This window comes from Ranitomeya imitator, chromosome 6 (assembly GCF_032444005.1).
Source record: "Ranitomeya imitator isolate aRanImi1 chromosome 6, aRanImi1.pri, whole genome shotgun sequence".
Classification (NCBI taxonomy): domain Eukaryota; kingdom Metazoa; phylum Chordata; class Amphibia; order Anura; family Dendrobatidae; genus Ranitomeya; species Ranitomeya imitator.
Genome location: NC_091287.1, coordinates 170,380,462 through 170,400,609, shown reverse-complemented (window position 1 = coordinate 170,400,609; position 20,148 = coordinate 170,380,462). Strand labels below are relative to the sequence as shown.

General features: G+C 44.4%; 1 protein-coding gene across 2 annotated transcripts in view; it reads right to left on the bottom strand.

Annotated features, from left to right (window-relative positions):
* The window catches only part of PDE1C (phosphodiesterase 1C), a 1,560,705-nt gene that overhangs the window by 1,239,709 nt on the left and 300,848 nt on the right, over window positions 1–20,148 (bottom strand). The gene's annotated exons all lie outside the window — the stretch shown is intronic.

Below are 20,148 nucleotides of genomic sequence, written 5' to 3'. Positions count from 1 at the left end.
CTCAGAAAATGGCAAAAAAACTCAAAACAATTTTTTTTACCACTGAAATAATAAAAAGGACATGTTTGCTATTGCTGTAATAGTACTGATGAGGAGAATCATAAGGCGTGGTCATTTTCAGCACAAAATGTATACCGTCATAAAAATTCGCAAAACACAATGTTAGAATTGTTTGCTTCTGCTCACAATTTCAATTGGATTTTTTTATCCCATTTTCCAGTACACTATATGGTAAAATGAATGGTATCATTCAAAAGCGCAACTTGTCCCACAAAAAACAATCCCTCATATGTCTATGTGAACACAAAAATAAAAGATTTATGGCTCTGGAAAGAAGGGAAGGAAAAAACAAAAATGCGTTGCGGGTAGTGTCGAGTGATACCTTCCGATATTCGGAAATATCGGGATCGGATTGGATCGGCCGATATCCAAAAAATATCGGATATCGCCGATGCCGATACCGGAAACCAATGCAAGTCAATGGGACACAAATATCGGAATGAAAATAAGGCCTTTCTTTCCTTGTACATCCTGTTTCGGAGGGGGGAAGAGTGTGGGCGGTGCATGGGCGGAGACTGCGTGTCTGTGTGGGTCTGCATGGGCCTGCCGGGGGACTGTGCGGGCCTGCCGGGGGTCTGAACGGGCCTGCAGGGGGTCTGTACAGGCCTCTTGGGGGTCTGTGCGGGCTGCCGGGGGTCTGTGCGGGCATGCCGAGGGTCTGTATGGACCTCTCGGGGGTCTGAGCAGCCTGCCGGGGGTCTGTGCGGTCTGCCGGGGGACTGTGTGGCCTACTGGGGGACTGTACGGGCCTCTAGGGGATCTGTGCGGTCTGCCAGGGGTCTGTGCAGGCGTGCAGGCATCGTCCGATGGGACTACAATCCCATCGGGCTATGCCTGCTACAATGGCAGTGATTGACACATTAGCCAATGATGGGACAGTAGTAGTCCCATCATCCGGCTAATGTGTTGAATGTAAAAAAAAAACATACATACTACATGCAACATACATACTCTATACATACTACATACACACAACATACTACATACATACAACATACTACATACATACTACATACATACATACATACAACATACTATATACTACATATATACATACATACATACAACATACATGCATACATACAACATACATACAACATATTATATACTACATACACACATATATACAATATACATACATACAACATACATACTACATACATACAACATACTACATACATACATACTACATACATACATACTGTACTACATACATACTACATACTACATACTACATACATAATACATACATACTACATACATATTAGATACATCATACATACATACTACATACATACAACATACATACTACATACATACTACATACATACAACATACATACATACTACATACATACTACATACATACATACTACATACATACAACATATTACATACATACTACATACTACATGCATACAACATACATACATACTACATACATACTACATACATTACATTCATACATTACATACAATACATACATACAGACATATAGTACATATAACAGAGTACATGCTCACCATCACTAATTTTGATCCCCGAAGCCAGTGTCATCTGTAAAAAAAAAATGAAAATAACAAACAACCAATATACTCCCTGATCTGCAGAAATCCATGAGTGTCCCACGACGATCTCCTGTGGAGATCGGCAGCATCAGCTGATGCGACTGCTCTTTAGTGGCACCAGGAACACAATGACGGGAGGAAGGTATCCTTCTGCACTGTATTCCTCTGCTGCTGTAAAAAAATAGTGCCTAGTCTCACTTTTGGCATTGCTGTGTGAGAAATTTTCCCACGCAGCAAGTGCCGTAAAGTGAGACTCTGAACTCTAGTAACCTCTCAGTGATGCACTACAGGAGCCATTTTCTCCTGTTAGTGTGTCACTGAAGGTCCTATAGAGCAGTGACATCACCCGATGTCACTGTTCTATAGGGGAGATCGTCTTGGGACACTTGTTTCCTAATGTGTGTGTGTGTTTTATTAACCATTTACTATTGGATTAATAATGGAGAGGCGTCTTATTGATGCCTCTCCATTATTAATCCGGCTTAATGTCACCTTACAATAGAAAAGTGACATTAACCCCTTATTCCCCCATATCCCACCACTACAGATGCACCATTTCTGGGGTGGCTGCGGACTGGTATTTGTACCTGGGGGGCCAATATTCATGGCCCCTCTCTAGGCTATGAATATCAGCCCGTAGCTTTCTGCGTAGCCTTTCTGGTTATAAAATATAGGGGGACCCCACGTCATTCTTTTTTGGTGTCCCCCTATTTTAATAACCAGTAAAGGCTACGCAGACAGCTGCGGGCTGATATTAATAGCTGGCTACAAATATTGGCCCCTGGCCGTCGGCTTTCCCCCTCTGGCGCAGAAAATTGCGCAGGAGCCCACGCCATTTTTTTTCATTTTCCGGCGCTATCCGGCACTAATACAACTCATTTGCCCCCCTGGCTACAAATACCAGTCCGCAGCCATCCCAGAAATGGCGCCATTTTCTACCGCATATGCGCGGCCGAAACACCGCCCCTTCCTCCCTGGACTTCAGAATGGGCATTGGATGCATTGAAAAACTGAATCCGCTGCCCACGTTGTGCACAAATTTCACAACATGCGCCGGTACGTCGGCCCGATGCATAGCGATGGACCCGTACTGACACAAGTGTGAAAGAGGCCTTAATGAGCGTTTAATTAAAAAAAAACTGGAAAAAACGGAGTGGGCTCCTACGTAATTTTTTGCACCAGAGGGGGAAAGATGACGTAGTAGTTTGTATGTAGTATGTATGTAGTATGTATGTAGTAGGTTGCATGTATGTAGTATGTTGTATGTATGTTGTATGTATGTATGTAGTATGTATGTATGTAGTATGTTGTATGTATGTTGTATGGTTGTATGTATGTAGTATGTATGTACGTTGTATGTACAGTATGCATGTAGTATGTATGTTATATGTATGTAGTATGTTTTATGTATGTTGTACGTATGTATGTTGTATGTATGTAGTATATAGTATGTTGTATGTATGTTGTATGTATGTGGTATGTTGTATGTATGTATGCAGTATGTATGTAGTATGTTGTATGTATGTAGTATGTATGTAGTATGATGTATGTATGTATGTATGTAGTATGCACAGTTAGGTCCATATACATTTGGACAGAGACAACATTTTTCTAATTTTGGTTATAGACATTACCACAATGAATTTTAAACAAAACAATTCAGATGCAGTTGAAGTTCAGACTTTCAGCTTTCATTTGAGGGTATCAACATTAAAATTGGATGAAGGGTTTAGGAGTTTCAGCTCCTTAACATGTGCCACCCTGTTTTTAAAGGGACCAAAAGTAATTGGACAGATTAAATAATTTTAAATAAAATGTTCATTTCTAGTACTTGGTTAAAAACCCTTTGTTGGCAATGACTGCCTGAAGTCTTGAACTCATGGACATCACCTGTGTTTCCTCCTTTTTGATGCTCTGCCAGGCCTTCACTGCGGTGGTTTTCAGTTGCTGTTTGTTCGTGGGCCTTTCTGTCTGAAGATTTGTCTTTAACAAGTGAAATGCATGCTCAATTGGGTTGAGATCAGGTGACTGACTTGGCCATTCAAGAATATTCCACTTCTTTGCTTTAACAAACTCCTGGGTTGCTTTGGCTTTATGTTTTGGGTCATTGTCATCTGTAGTATGAAACAACAACCAATCAGCTTGGCTGTATTTGGCTGAATCTGAGTACACAGTATGGCTCTGAATACCTCAGAATTCATTCAGCTGCTTCTGTCCTGTGTCACATCATCAATAAACACTAGTGACCCAGTGCCACTGGCAGCCATGCATGCCAAAGCCATCACACTGCCTCTACCGTATTTTACAGAAGATGTGGTATGCTTTGGATCATGAGCTGTACCACGCCTTCGCCATACTTTCCTATTTCCATCAGTCTGGTAGAGGTTGATCTTGGTTTCATCTGTCCAAAGAATGTTCTTTCAGAACTGTGCTGGCTTTTTTAGATGTTTTTTTTTAGCAAAGTCCAGTCTAGCCTTTTTATTCTTGATGCTTATGAGTGGCTTGCACCGTGCAGTGAACCCTCTGAATTTACTTTCATACAGTCTTCTCTTTATGGTAGATTTGGATATTGATACGCCTACCTCCTGGAGAGTGTTGTTCACTTGGTTGACTGTTGTGAAAGGGGTTTCTCTTCACCATGGAGATTATTCTGCGATCATCCACCACTGTTGTCTTTCGTGGGTGCCCAGGTCTTTTTGCATTGATGAGTTCACCAGTGCTTTCTTTTTTTCTCAGGATGTACCAAACTTTAGATTTTGCCACTCCTAATATTGTAGCAATTTCTCAGATATTTGTTTCTGTTTTCGCAGCTTAAGGATGGCTTGTTTCACCTGCATGGAGAGCTCCTTTGACCACATGTTTACTTCACAGCAAAACCTTCCAAATGCAAGCACCACACCTCAGATCAACTCCAGACCTTTTATCTACCTAATTGAGAATGATATAACGAAGGGATTGCCCACACATGTCCATGAAATAGCCTTGGAGTCAATTGTCCAATTACTTTAGGTCCCTTTAAAAAACAGGGTGGCACATGTTAAGGAGCTGAAACTCCTAAACCCTTCATCCAATTTTAATGTGGATACCCTCAAATGAAAGCTGAAAGTCTGAACTTCAACTGCATCTGAATTTTTTTGTTTAAAATTCATTGTGGTAATGTCTATAACCAAAATTAGAAAAATGTTGTCTCTATCCAAATACATATGGACTTTACTGTATGTAGTATGTATGTTGTATGTAGTATGTATGTTGTTTTTTTTTTTACATTTAACACATTAGCTGGCTAATGGGACTACTACTGTCCCATAATTGGCTAATGTGTCAATCACTGCCATTGTAGCAGGCATAGCCCGATGGGACTTGCAGTCCCATCGGACGATGCCTGCACACCCGCACAGACCCCCGGCAGGCCGCACAGAACCCCAAGAGGCCCGTACAGTCCCCCAGTAGGCCACACAGTCCCCCGGCAGCCCGTACAGACCCCCGGTAGCCCGTACAGACCCCCGGCAGGCCCGTACAGACCCCCTGCAGGCCTGCAGACCCCCGGCAGGCCGCACAGACCCCCGGCAGGCCTGCATAGACCCCTGGCAGCTCGCACAGACTCCCGGCAGCTGGTACAGACCCCCGGCAGGCCCACATAGACCCCCGGCAGGCCTGTATAGACCCCCGGCAGGCCGCATAGACCCCCGGCAGGCCCGCACAGACCCCCCACAGTCACGCACAGACCCCGCCCGCACACACAGACATGCAGCCTCCGCCCATGCACCTCCCACACTCTATTATAGTGCGTCATTGCACTATGGGAACTTCCAAATGCCGGTATCCGATATCTTAAAAGTATCAGAAGTCAGTATCGGAATTCTTATACAGCGAATATCGGCCAATACCCGATATTTGCAGAATCAGAATGTTCAACACTAGTTGCGGGTGAAGGTGGTAATTGGTATTTTCACAAACATACGGTATGTTTATTTATCTTAATTTTAAACACTGCTCCACTCAAGTTATTCTAAACTGTATTCAGGAAACTTGTTAAAACTTCAGGTGCTTCATAGGAATGCAAAATAGAATGAAAATAATGAAGAATTCCATTTTTCCATCAATTTCATAATTTAGATAATTTTTTTTTATTTCACATTACATTTTTGGAGAAAGCACCCCATAATTTGTTACGCAATTTCTCCCAAATAATACACCATTTGTTTCAGAAAACGACTGGTTGGGAATTTGGCAGGGCTTTGAGAAGGAGAGCTATTTGACTCCTGGAATGGAAATTTGGCTGTAATACCTTGCATACCCGATGCCATATTTGTGGACCACTGTGATGCCAGAAGAGAAGGGCAGAAGCCTCTAAAAGTGGTCCCATTTTGGAGACTAATCTCAAAGAATTATTCTAGGGATGTAGTGAATTATTGAAGTTTTAGCCTTTTAAACACATAAAACTGAACTTCAGATATTATTTAGATGTGCGTTTTTAGTCAATCTCTCAACATCTATGAACATGCAGATCTGAACTTCTTATCGACGTAACCATATGTCCATATCAGGGTACTTAAATGTGGAGAAAGGGACCTAATTTCTCTCCACAAAAAACAAGGCCGGTTTCACACATTCTGATATTTCCGCTACTGGAAAAAATGTTCCAGAGATGACTGTGTCCGTGTGTGAAATACTTGTGGCACACGTGTGGTCTCCAAGTATTTTGTAGTGCTCAGAGATTTAGTTTTCATCGCCTCAGCTGCATGATTTGTGGTTGCTAGACAGGCTGAATACATGATGGGATTCAGTAATAAACAGGCATTCTTCACATGTATTCAGTCTGGCTAGCAGCCGGAAATCATGCACCTGAGGCGACAAAAATTAAATGTCCGAGTATTACAAAATACTCGGGAACCACCCAAGCATGCTCTGGGAAACCCAAGCAACGAGTATATTCGCTCATCACTAGTGGCAACCATGTGCCACCCGTGTGCCGTATCAGTACCACACGGATGGGCACCAGGGATGAAGCTCTACAGTAAGCTCAGTTCCCCGGCGCCGGGTGCTGAAGATGGCTCTTATCATTCTAATAAATGTGCCTTTTCTGGGTGGCTGAGGGCTGCTATTTTGAGGCTGGGGGGCCTATATCAATGGCCCCTTATCAGCCTGAGAATACCATCCCCCAGCTGTCAGCTTTAGCAAGGCTGGTTGCCAAAATGGAGGGACCCCATGCTGTTTTTTAAAATTATTTATTTAAATTATTGAAAAAACAGCATGGGGACCCTTCTATGCTTGATAACTAGCCTTACTGAAGCTGACAGCTGAGAGTTGCAGCCCCAAGCCATGAGTTTTTCCTGGCTGGTTATAGAAAATAGAGGAGAACCCACACCGCTTTTTTTTCATTTTATTTACAGCGCCATCAGCCATTCGTGCTGTCATTGTTATTACCTGAATATAACTCTCATCATTCTCCCCTGTTTGCGCTGATCGATGGCAAAGCAGGGGAGAATTATAAGAGTCGTCTTCAGCAGCTGGTGCCAAGGAACAACGCTTACTCACAGAAGAAAAATCCAGCTCACCACCTGCAATTCCACACTTCTAGAGCATGGATAGCACCTGGGCAGGGTGCAACATCCAACAGCGCTTACTGTAACGCTTTTTACCTGGTGCCGATGCATGTCACATGGATAACATCAATGTGTGTTCTCCATGTGCACGTGTGTGGGATGCTTTACAGCCCGTACTGACAGTAAAAAACAGACATGTCAGCATGTTTTGCCTACGGACACACGGTCCGTGGAAACAAACTGACATATGCACAGACCCATTCACTTGAATGGGTCTACTTGTATCCGTGTCTCCAGTACATGTGAAAACTGTCACCACGTGTACCTGAGATATGGACGTGTAAAAGAGCCCTAAATGACAGCTACGTTACATAGCCAGCATCTGTCATTATCGGGCACCCAAAGCTGAGCTCTGATTGCTACTGTTAACCATTTAGATGCCACGATATCTGACATGGGCGCTAAATGGCACACTTGTCAGTACACACACGCACTGGCTCCCACTGGCCCCCTGTGGGTAACCAAGTGGCCGGGGGGATTGTTGGAGGCAACAGTGGCTGCCATTTTGCTGCTCCTGTGAAACCCAGTCACAGACTCAGCTTTATAGGATTCCGCTGTTTCCACTATTTACAGCAGTAAGGCATATACACTGCTCAAAAAAATAAAGGGAACACTAAAATCCCACATCCTAGATATCACTGAATGAAATATTCTAGTTGTAAATCTTTATTCATTACATATTGGAATGTATTGAGAACAATAAAACCTATAAACTATCAAAGTAAATCACAACTAATATCCCACGGAGGTCTGGAGTTGAAATGATGCTCAAAAACAAAGTGGAAAATTAAGTTACAGACTGATCCAACTTCAGAGCAAATGGCTCAAGACAAGGAAATGATGCTCAGTAGTGTGTGCCCTCCACGTGCCTGTATGACCTCCCTACAATGCATGGCCATGCTCCTGATAAGACGGCAGATTGTCTCCTGAGGGATCGCCTCCCAGACCCGGACTAAAGTATCCGCCAGCTCCTGGACAGTCTGTGGTGCAACGTGATGTTGGTGGATGGTGCAAGACATGATGTCCCAGATGTGTTCAATCGGATTCACGTCTGGGGAACGGGCGGGCCAGTCCATAGCTTCAATGTCTTCATCTTGCAGGAACTGCTGACACTCTCCAGCCACATAAGGTCTGGCATTGTCCTGCATTAGGAGGAACCCAGGGCCAACCGCACCAGCATATGGTCTCACAAGGGGTCTGAGGATCTCATCTCAGTACCTATAGTAATGGCAGTCAGGCTACCCTTGACAAGCACATGGAGGGCTGTGCAGCCCTCCAAAGAAATGCGACCCCACACCATTACTGTTCCACTGCCAAACCGGTCATGGTGAAGGATGTTGCAGGCAGCAAATCGCTTTCCATGGCGTCTCCAGAATCTATAACATCTGTCACATGTGCTCAGTGTGAACCTGCTTTCATCTGTGAAGAGCACAGGGCACCAGTGGCAAATTTGCCAACCCTGGTGTTCTGTGGCAAATGCCAAGCGTCCTGCACGGTGTTGGGCTGTGACTACAACTCCCATCTGTGGAAGTCGGTCACTCAGACCATCCTCATTGAGTCGGTTTCTAACTGTTTGTGCAGACACATGCACATTTGTGGCCTGCTGGAGGTCATTTTGCAGGGCTCTGGCAGTGCTCCTCCTGTTCCTCCTTGCACAAAGGCTGAGGTAGTGGTCCTGTTGCTGGGTTGCCCTCCTACGGCCCCCTCCACATCTCCTGGTGTACTGTCCTGTCTCCTGGTAGCGCCTCCAGCCTCTGGACACTACACTGACAGACACAGCAAACTTTCTTGCCACAGCTCGCATTGATGTGCCATCCTGGATGAGCTGCACTACCTGAGCCACTTGTGTGGGTTGTAGAGTCATCTCAAGGTACCACGAGTGTAAAAGAGCAAACAACATTAAAACGTGATCAAAACATCAGCCATAAAGCATTGGTACTGAGATGTTGTCTGTGGTCCCCACCTGCAGAACCACTCCTTTATTGAGTGTGTCTTGATAATTGCCAATAATTTCCATCTGTTGTCTATTCCATTTGCACAACAGCATGTGAAATTGATTGTCAAGCAGTGTCGCTTCCTAAGTGGACAGTCTGATTTCACAGAAGTTTGATTTACTTGGAGTTATAGTCTGTTGTTTAAGTGTTCCCTTTATTTTTTTGAGCAGTGTAGTAATATTGCAGTATATAGTATCAGTGATGTGATAATGTCAGGTTCAAGCTCTCCAAATTAAAGTCGAAAAAAATAAAATATAAACGTTTTTTAAAAAATATATATATGTGTGTGTGTGTATATATATGTGTGTGTATATATATATATACATATATATGTATATATATTATTATTATTTTTTTTTTTTAATCACCCCCTTTATTCTTAATGAAAAATAAACACGTTCGGTAAAAGCTGATCTGTCAAAATCCAGTTTATCAAAGTATCATATAATTTATGCCATAAACCGTAAAAAGTAAGGATTTCAAAATTAAGCAATGAAGACTTCATATATACACCAAAATGGTAGCAATGGAAACGTCATTTCACCACATAAAAAACAAGCCTTTGCATAACTTCATGCAAAAATAAAAATGTTACATGTCTCACAAGATAGAGTGACAAACCACCAAATATTTTTAACAAACTTCTGAATTTTTTTTCTTTACTTCATTAAAAAAAACTATGTAAGTTTAATGTTTTCATAATGGTGCTGACCGGATAAACATGTTGATGGTCATTTTACCATTAAATGAATGCCGGAATAACAAAACAAACCTAAATAACAATGGCAGAATAGTCATTCAAAATTACAACTTGTCCAACAAAAAACAGGTCAACATATGGCATAACCATAACATCAAACCCACATTATATCCAGGGCACATAAAATGAATGTTACTAGAACAACATAAAGAGAAACCAGTATACAATGCCAGTATCAAAGAAAGAACTTTTATTGAATCATTAATACATAAAATCACAGAACAAGGTAACTGCTAAGAGAGCAGGGATAAAGCCACTCTGAATGTATAAATAACAGACGATCTAGTAAGGTGCTTACAGTACTAATAGATTACCAAGGACTAGTGTCCACAATGCTATCAACTACCCAGTGTAGGGGCACCATAGAACGCCCTGAAGACTTACTAATAGCATTGGTATAGAAAATAACAAAAGCCAGCACTTACATGCGATCGTATCTTAATATATGTGGCGTCCCTGCCGCCCCAACGCACGTTTCGCTTCTTCGTCAGGAGGCGTGCCAAAAGCCACCATGTGAGGGTATGCTCCCACAGTCAGTAAACGCTGTGGGTTGGACTTTGCGTACATCAGCAGCATCGAACCCGCAGCAGCCAGATGTTACATCATAGTGGATGGGATTTTGAGAAATCCAATGCCAACTATGCGTGCTTAGACGCCTCCGGCTTACCTTAGAGACGATCATGCGTCGCGTCTTTCCAGATCGTAGCATGTCAATTTATGTAGCGAAGATGCTCAGTCTCCGCTGTGTAAATTACTTTGATTAGATGAGGTAAAATCGCATTATCTTCCTAGTCACATGTGTATTAAGTGCGGGAACGCAGCTTAATTAAATAATCTTTATTTTTCTATAGCGCCAACATATTCCGCAGCACTTTACAGTTTTGCACACATTATTATCGCTGTCCCCGTTGGGGCTCACAATCTAAATTCCCTATCAGTATGTCTTTGGAATGTCTCTCTCCCACTGTTTTATTTGGCTCAGTGCTTTGAATAAGTGAAGTTTTCCGATGTTAATGTTATTCTCGCTAGATTGCTTGTTGATTGCAGCTGAGTCCGTCCTATCTGGAGTCGGGAAAGCTCCTTCCACCGATTGATTAGTCTTCTTTGTTTCTCCTTTTTTTTACTGTTATAATGGTTCTTTGGAAATAATTCCCTTCTTTATGCTTGTCTTTTCGGATGTTTTTTTCCCTTATAAATAATAATAATAATAATCTTTATTTTTATATAGCGCTAACATATTCCGCAGCGCTTTACAGTTTTGCACACATTATCATCACTGTCCCCGATGGGGCTCACAATCTAGAATCCCTATCAGTATGTCTTTGGAATGTGGGAGGAAACCGGAGTACCCGGAGGAAACCCACGCAAACACGGAGAGAACATACAAACTCTTTGCAGATGTTGTCCTTAGTGGGGCTTGAACCCAGGACTGCAAGGCTGCAGTGCTGTGTGGATACTCTGCGCCACCGTGCTGCCCACTGGCTATGCAAGTGTACTAATTTAAATAATGGTGTACTTTATTTCAGCCAGAAGTACATGTACACTGCAGGTTTCTCAATGAGCTTTATTTCAAATGACAAAAAAACGCATGCAATGAAAAAACACATGAAAAACGCATGCGGAAAAAACGCATCAAAAACACTTTGGTGCAGATTTCACCTGCATCAAATCCTGAACAAACACTGAGCTATTCCTGACCGTGTGCACATACCCTTTAGGCTGCCATCACACTAGCAGTATTTGGTCAGTATTTTACATCAGTATTTGTAAGCCAAAACCAGGAGTGGAACAATTAGAGGAAAAGTATAATAGAAACATATCACCACTTCTGCATTTATCACCCACTGGTTTTGGCTGAGGAATACTGATGTAAAATACTGACCACATACTGCTAGTGTGACGGCAACCTTAGGGTATGTTCACACGTTCAGGATTTCCATCCTTTTTTTTTCAGGACAGTTTTTTTAAAAAACTGCAGCTCTTGGCAGAAAACGCAGGTCCTTTTTTTGGTCCTTTTTTTGTCCTTTTTTGATGCATTTTTTGATGCGTTTTTTGATGCGTTTTTTTATCCTTTTTTTATGCAGTTTTCTATGCAGAGACTGTGTGTTTCCTAGGAAGCTTTTTAGGGCTAAAATGGCTGAAAATACCCTAACCCTACCCCTAACCCTAACCCTACCCCTAACCCTACCCCTAACCCTACCCCTAACCCTAACCCTAACCCTAACCCTACCCCTAACCCTACCCCTAACCCTAACCCTACCCCTAACCCTACCCCTAACCCTAACCCTACCCCTAACCCTACCCCTACCCCTATTCTAACCTTAGTGGAAAAAAAAAAAAATTCTTAATTTTTTTATTGTCCCTACCAATGGGGGTGACAAAGTGGGGGGGGTGTCATTTACTATTTTTTTATTTTGATCACTGAGATAGGTTATATCTCAGTGATCAAAATGCACTTTGGAGCGAATCTGCCAGCCGGCAGATTCGGCGGGCGCACTGCGCATGCGCCCGCCATTTTGCAAGATGGCGGCGCCCAGGGAGAAGACGGCCGGACGGACACCGGGACGCTGGGTAAGTATAAGGGGGGGAGATTAGGGCACGGGGGGCATCGGAGCACTGGGGGGGGCATCGGAGCACGGGGGGGGGGGGCATCGGAGCACGGGGGGGCGAGATCGGAGCACGGGGGGGCAGCCACACTCCGCCCACGCACTTCCGCCCGCTCCCCCGCACTTCCTGCTGCAGCGGTTCTGCACATCAAATCGCAGTAAAACCCGCAGATATATTTTTGATCTGCGGGTTTTACTGCGATTTTGACCTCACAATGGAGGTCTATGGGTGCAGAACCGCTGCGGTTCAGGAAAAAGAAGTGACATGCTCCTTCTTTTTTGCCGCAGCTATTCTGCGCGGCTTTTTAAACGAAATTACGGATCATGTGCACAGCAGTGACTGTTTTCCATAGGGTTACATTGTTATGTACCCTGCATGGAAAACAGCTGCGGAACCGCAGCGGCAAAACCGCTGCGGTTCCGCAGTAAAAAACGCACTGTGTGAACATGGCCTTACTCTCAGCACTTCCCAGCGGATTTATCAAGCAGGCTCGGAGGGAAACTTTTCAGTAGCTGTGTGAGTCGGATATAACCGTATTCAACATTGTCAAAGGGTTAACATTATATGACATGTTGTGACTTTTTCTCAGCTTCATCTTATTCTTTTCATTAGTAATATAACATTGCAAATGCAGACATTACAATTAGGTTTGATCGAATAGCTTCAGATATCTCCTTATCCGCATAGCTATAGCGCTTACTGAAGAGCTGCATCAGGAACCCGGATACCTGGAGCGCTCCTGATAATCAGCTGTTTGTCGCCGCAGCTGCATGTGTGACAGTCACAACACATGTATGGAGAACCCAACACACGGGCTGATTATCAGGAGCGCTCCAGGTATCCAGGTTCCCGAGGCAGCTATTCAGGAAGCGGTATAGCTATTCGGATAAGCACTTATCCGAATCTATTCAATCAACCCTAATTATAATCTGTCTTGTATACAATATTGTGTCCATTACTCCTCATAAAATACATGTACTCGGGAGGATTTATCTATCAGTTTACTCTAATAATTACAAAATGGTTGGATTTTCAGAGCCTCCAGAACACAAATTATTTCTCAAAACTTTTCACACTTATCCACATGTAGTTATTCACTTGTATCACAGAGGTGTGGTACAGATTGGTAATATTGCGCTCACAGCCCACTAGTGGCCCATACTGTACCTACAGGGTAAACCCAAAGGCACATAGAGATTCATATCAAATCCATGAAGGAAAAAATAAAAACTGTATTCTTCTCTTTATGCATTTCTCCCGTGTCCACAGAGACACCATCAAGTATAAAGAATATAGGAGCCCGAGAAGATACTGCAAAGTTTCTGTGCACACGGATTCACCATATTTTGAGCCCTTGAAGAAGAACTTGCAAAACATTTATATTTAAGTCCTCATTTACTATTTTTGTATAACTTATTCTACATCTCTGTTTCCTTTCTGAAAATAGCATAAGTTGGATTTAAAGACTCCTCCTGAGTAGAGTTGAGCGACTTTTACTTTTTTAGGACTGAGTCGGGTTTCACGAAACCCGACTTTGTCAAAAGTCGGGTCGGGTGAAATCGGCTGATTATTTCGAAAAGTCGGGGGCCGATCAAAACACGAAACCCAATGCAAGTCAATGGGGAATCAAAGTCGGCAGTGAGTGGAGGACAGTAAAACACCTACAGTGCCCATTTTAATGGCAAAAACATCAATTCTTATTTTTTAAGATTTTGATTCTTAATTTACTTTATAATAATAGTTAGGCACTGAAAACAGGGGGTCATTTGGCTAAAGTTGTGGGGGAGGGGGGGGTAAAGCTGGCTCAAGATTTTTGTGGCCCCAAGAAATATGGAATATGTCATGGCGGTGGAGCAGGGAGAGGTAAGTATTTCAACTTTACAAGTGCTGTGATCCTGAGCATGCAGGGGGGCCCACTCGTTGGCACTTAGCATTGGCACAGGGCCCCTCATAGTACGGCGGTGTGTTTGATGGCAGGTGGCGCCTCTCACTGCCAGAGACACTTTTGCGTACTATGAGGGGCCCTGTGCCAGTGACGTCGCCAACGAGTTTGCCCCCCACCTGATGAAGGAACCTGCACTTTCATCTGCACCTTCCTCTTTGTCCCCGTGTAAGGTGGTATAGTATGCGGGAAAGGCAACCTGACTTTCAGCAGGGTCAGATTCAGGCTGTGTAGAGTGCAAGGGGAATGTAGTGGTCTGGGTCAATGTACCAGCAGACTCATCTAGCAGTGGCTGGGCAATGGGCAGGATGAGGATGAAACACAGATATAGGCCCAAATAATAAAGTAGGCTAAATGCAGTTCAAAATTGGTAACAGGACTAAACAGGCAGCAAAGCTTTGTTCAGTGGAGGACAACTTTAATGAGTGGCGCAGACACAGTTAGTAGGCCCAAAATTAAAAAGTAGGCTAAAAGCAGTTCAAAATTGGTAACAGAACTAAACAGGCGGCATTGCTTTGTTCAGTGGAGGACAACTGTAATGAGTGGCGCAGACACAGTTAGGCTACGTTTACACTAGCGTTCGGCTAGTGTGCATCGCGCTAGCATCGGGCGACGCAGCGGCGACGCACGCGTCATGCGCCCCTATGTTTAACATGGGGGACACATGCGTTTTTGCTTGTTGCGTTTTCCGACACGTGCGTCTTTTTTGACGCTAGCGTCGGACCAAGAAAACGCAACAAGTTGCATTTTTCTTGCGTCCGATTTTCGTCAAAAAACGACGCACGCGTCGAAAAACACAGCGTTTTTGCGTGCGTTTGCACGCGTTTTTTGGTGCGTTGTGCGTCGCCGACGCAGCGGCGCACAACGCTAGTGTGAACGTAGCCTTAGTAGGCCCAAAATAAAAAAGTAGGCTAAATGCAGTTCAAAATTGGTAACAGGACTAAACAGGCGGCATAGCTATGTTCAGTGGAGCACAATATAGAAGCAGGCTAAATACAGTTCAAAATTGGTAACAGGACTAAATAGGTGGCATTGCTTTGTTCAGTGGAGGACAACTGTAATGAGTGGCGCAGACACAATTAGTAGGCCCAAAATAAAAAAAGTAGGCTAAATGCAGTTCAAAATTGGTAACAGGACTAAACAGGCGGCATTGCTTTGTTCAGTGGAGGACAACTGTAATGAGTGGTGCAGACACAGTTAGTAGGCCCAAAATAAAAAAGTAGGCTAAATGCAGTTCAGAATTGGTAACAGGACTAAACAGGCAGCATAGCTTTGTTCAGTGGAGGACAACTGTAATGAGTGGCGCAGACACAGTTAGTATGCCCAAAATAAAAAAGTAGGCTAAATGCAGTTCAAAATTGGCAACAGGACTAAACAGGCAGCATTGCTTTCTTCAGTGGAGGACAACTGTAATGAGTGGCGCAGACACAGTTAGTAGGCCCAAAATAAAAAAGTAGGCTAAATGCAGTTCAAAATTGGTAACAGGACTAAACAGGCGGCATAGCTTTGTTCAGTGGAGGACAACTGTAATGAGTGGCGCAGACACAGTTAGTAGGCCCAAAATAAAAAAGTAGGTTAAATGCAGTTCAAAATTGGTAACAGGACTAAAACAGGCGGCATTGCTTTGTTCAGTGGAGCACAACTGTAATGAGTGGCGCAGACACAGTTAGTAGGCCCAAAATAAAAAAGTTGGCTAAATGCAGTTCAAAATTGGTAATAGGACTAAACAGGCAGCTTAGCTTTGTTCAGTGGAGGACAACTGTAATGAGTGGCGCAGACATGGTTAGTAGGCCCAAATACAAAAGTAGGCTAAAAGCAGTTCAAAATTGGTAACAGGACTAAACAGGCGGCATAGCTAGGTACTGGGGTGGGCTTCTCTGCAGAGTAGCAGACAGTGGTGGTAGGCGCAAAGTATTAACTGGTCAAAATGGAAGCCAGGGCCCCTGTATATTTTAAGTATCTTCTATCATTTCAACAAATTTATATTGGTAGTGCCACTGAAGGATTTAACAGCACAGACTACACAGTGGTGGAGCAGGGAGAGGTAAGTATTGCAAGTGGTAGAGCACTGTTCGAGCTGGGGGAAACACTCTCTCGTGGGCGGCGGTACTGGCAAAGGACCCCTCATATTACAATGGTGTGTCTGACATTGGTTGTGCACCACCACCATCAGAGACTCTTCATTGTACTATGAGGGACCCTGTGCCAGTGCCATCGCCCAAGAGTCAGCGCACCCACCTGTCCAGGCAAATGGCACTCGCACAGGTGCTTGCGCCAGGTGGTGACCACGGCCCTGTGGGGGGAATCAGCCCATTTAGGGAGGTATAAAAATGGCCTATGGTGGACATTCAGCAGCTGCAAATGGCGGAATTGGAGAAGTCAGTAAGAGGACGCCAAAAGCAAGACATTTTTCAGTCAAGCTACGTGTCAGCAGGAGAAGGTGGGGCAAAATAATTTGAAATCCATGATTGGTTCATTTTAATGAAGGTTAGATCATCAACATTCTGGGTAGCCAGACATGTCCTTTTTTCGGTCAGTATTGAACCAGCAGCATTGAAGACGCTTTCTGATAGCACACTAGAAGCACTGCAAGCAAACTCCTGTAATGCACATTCGGCCAATTCAGGCCAGGTGTCTATTTTAGTTGCCCAGTAATCAAAGGGGAATGACCTGTGAGAGAGAACATCGATAAGGGAGGAAAAGTAGTTTGTAATCATATTGGACAAATGCTGTCTCCTGTCACTTTGAATCGATGCAGCACTACCTGTTGTGTCAGCGGTCATTGCGAAATCACTCCACAACCTGGTCATAAAACCCCTCTGTCCAATGCCACTTCGGATTTGTGCACCTCTAACACCTCTGCCATGTTGCCCCCTACAGCTCGTGTGAGAACCATCACCGCCGCTGTGTGCTGGGAATACCTGAACCAAATGGTCTACAAGAATTGCTTGTTTGGTAGCCAATATTTGCTCAAGGTTCTCATGTGGCATGATATTTTGTAATTTTCCTTTATATCGTGAATCCAGGGGGCAGGCCAACCAGTAATCGTCATCGGTCATCATTTTGATAATGCGGAGGTCCTTTTTTAGGATACGCAAGGCATACTCAGCCATGTGGGCCAATGTTCCAGGTGTCAATTCACTGCTTGTGCTGGGTTGAGGAGCACTTTCTTGCAAATCAACATCACTTGTGTCCTGCAAAAACCCTGTACCTGACCTTGCAACGCCACCAGTTTCTATTGCCCCCTGTGAAGCATCCTCCTCCCATAAATATTCATCCCCATCATCCTCCTCCTCCTCCTCTTCATCTGCCACCTCGTCCAGGAGAGTTCCCTGAGCAGACAATGGCTGAATGTCATCAAGGCTTCCCTCCTCCTCGGCTGCAGATGCCAGCTCCTTAATGTGCGTCAAACTTTGCATCAGCAGACGCATTAGTGGGATGCTCATGCTTATGATGGCATCATCTGCACTTACCAGCTGTGTGCATTCCTTAAAACACTGAAGGACTTGACAGAGGTCTTGTAGCTTCGACCACTGCACTCCAGACAACTCCATGTCTGCCATCCCACTGCCTGCCCGTGTATGTGTATCCTCTCACAAATTAATTACAGCATGCCTCTGTTCACACAGTCTCTGAAGCATGTGCAGTGTGGAGTTCCATCTTGTTGCAACGTCGATTATTAGGCATGCTGGGGAAAATTCAACGATCGCTGATGATTCAGCATACGGCTGGAGTGTACGGGCGACCGGCAGATGTGCGAGCAAAGTCTTCGCACCTTCAGGAGCAGGGCTGGTAACTCTGGATAATTTTTGAGGAAGCACTGCACCACCAGGTTCAAGGTGTAAGCCAGGCAAGGTATGTGTTTAAGTTCTGAAAGTTCTATGGCAGCCACAAAATTCCTTCCGTTCTCACTGACTACCTTGCCGGCCAGTACTTCCGCGGTGTGTCTGTTGTCGCCCAAACACTTAATTTCTAACACAGCCTGCTGACGCTTACCACTAGCTGTTCAATAATAGGACACCTCGTGTGCAACACTGGCAGCTGCAGATGGAGTGGTCGTGTGACTGCGCTCTGTGGATGAGCTTTCGCTTCTGGAGGAGGAGGAGGAGGGGTGGCGAACGACTACAGCCAACTGTTTCCTAGACCGTGGGCTAGGCAGAACTGTCCCACTATGGCTATCCCCTGTGGACCCTGCATCCACCACATTAACCCAGTGTGCCATGATGGACACGTAACATACCTGGCCATGCCTACTGGTCCATGCATCTGTTGTGAGGTGCACCTTTCTACTGACTGATTGCCTCAGTGCATAGACAATGCGGTCTTTGACATGCTGGTGGAGGGCTGGGATGGCTTTTCTCGCAAAGAAGTGTCGACTGGGTAGGTCATAGCGTGGTACTGCGTAAGCCATCAGGGCTTTGAAAGCTTCGCTTTCAACCAACCGGTAGGGCATCATCTCTAACGAGATTAGTCTAGCAATGTGAGCGTTCAAACTCTGTGTACGTGGATGAGAGGATGAGTACTTTCTTCTCCTAACGAGATTCTCTTGTAGGGTGAGCTGGACTGGAGAGATGCATATCGTGGAACGAGCGGTGGTGGTGGTGGTGGACATGGTGGATTGTGAGAGGGTTGGTGATGGTATTCTCGATGTTGGCCTACATACAGTGTTTCCTACCAATAACCTTGTGGTTCCCTGACTGCTTTGGCCTTGCGATGATACCTCCACATTTGCTGCTGTTGGTGTCCTAACCAGTCGGCTTACAGTGAGGGAAGCAATGTAGCATTGCTGACTACCTTCATTCTGAGCAGGTGCACCAACAGTACGGGACGTTCAGGCTTGCAAGTGCATGCTGGTTAAAAATCTAAGCATGCACGTTGTATTTAAATTTTGAAGATTCTCTTCCCTCTGCTAAAGGTCTTTGAGAATTTCTTACAGATAACTTTTGATTGCTCACTCGGATCTTGGTTAAAAAATTGCCACACTGCACTCTTCCTACTATAGAATACCTTTTCAGGTATTGCATGCTGTGCTACTTTCACCAGATGGCCACGCTGTCCTAAAACTGTTTTTGTTTTTGACAAACGTTTTTTGCCTCATGCGGGCCTGCCAGATGACAGCTGTTGCGATGTAGATGGCTGCTGCGGATCATCCTCTTCTGCTTCTGAGATACTGGCATCGGCACCTTCTTCCCCCAATGGCTGCCAATCTGGGTCAACAACTGGGTCATCTATCACCTCCTCTTCAATGTCATGTGCACCTTCCTCTGTGTCACTGTGTAAGGTGCTATAGCGTTCGGGACGGGGCACCATAGTCTCATCAGGGTCAGATTATGGCTCAGTACACTGCGAGGGCAATGTAGTGATCTGAGTATGGAACAGCATTATAATCTAGCTGTGGCTGTGCATCAGTGCAATCCATGTCTGATTCATCTTGTAATGGGCAGTTAACAATTTCCCATTCTAACCAAGGCACGGTATGTGTAAAGAGCTCCATGGAGTAACCTGTAGTGTCGCCTGATGCATCCTTCACTTTTGGTTTGGGTGAAGGACACAAGGAAACGTCTTGTTCCTGACCGGGAGCATCCACTGACGACTCGCTGCTTTTATATTTG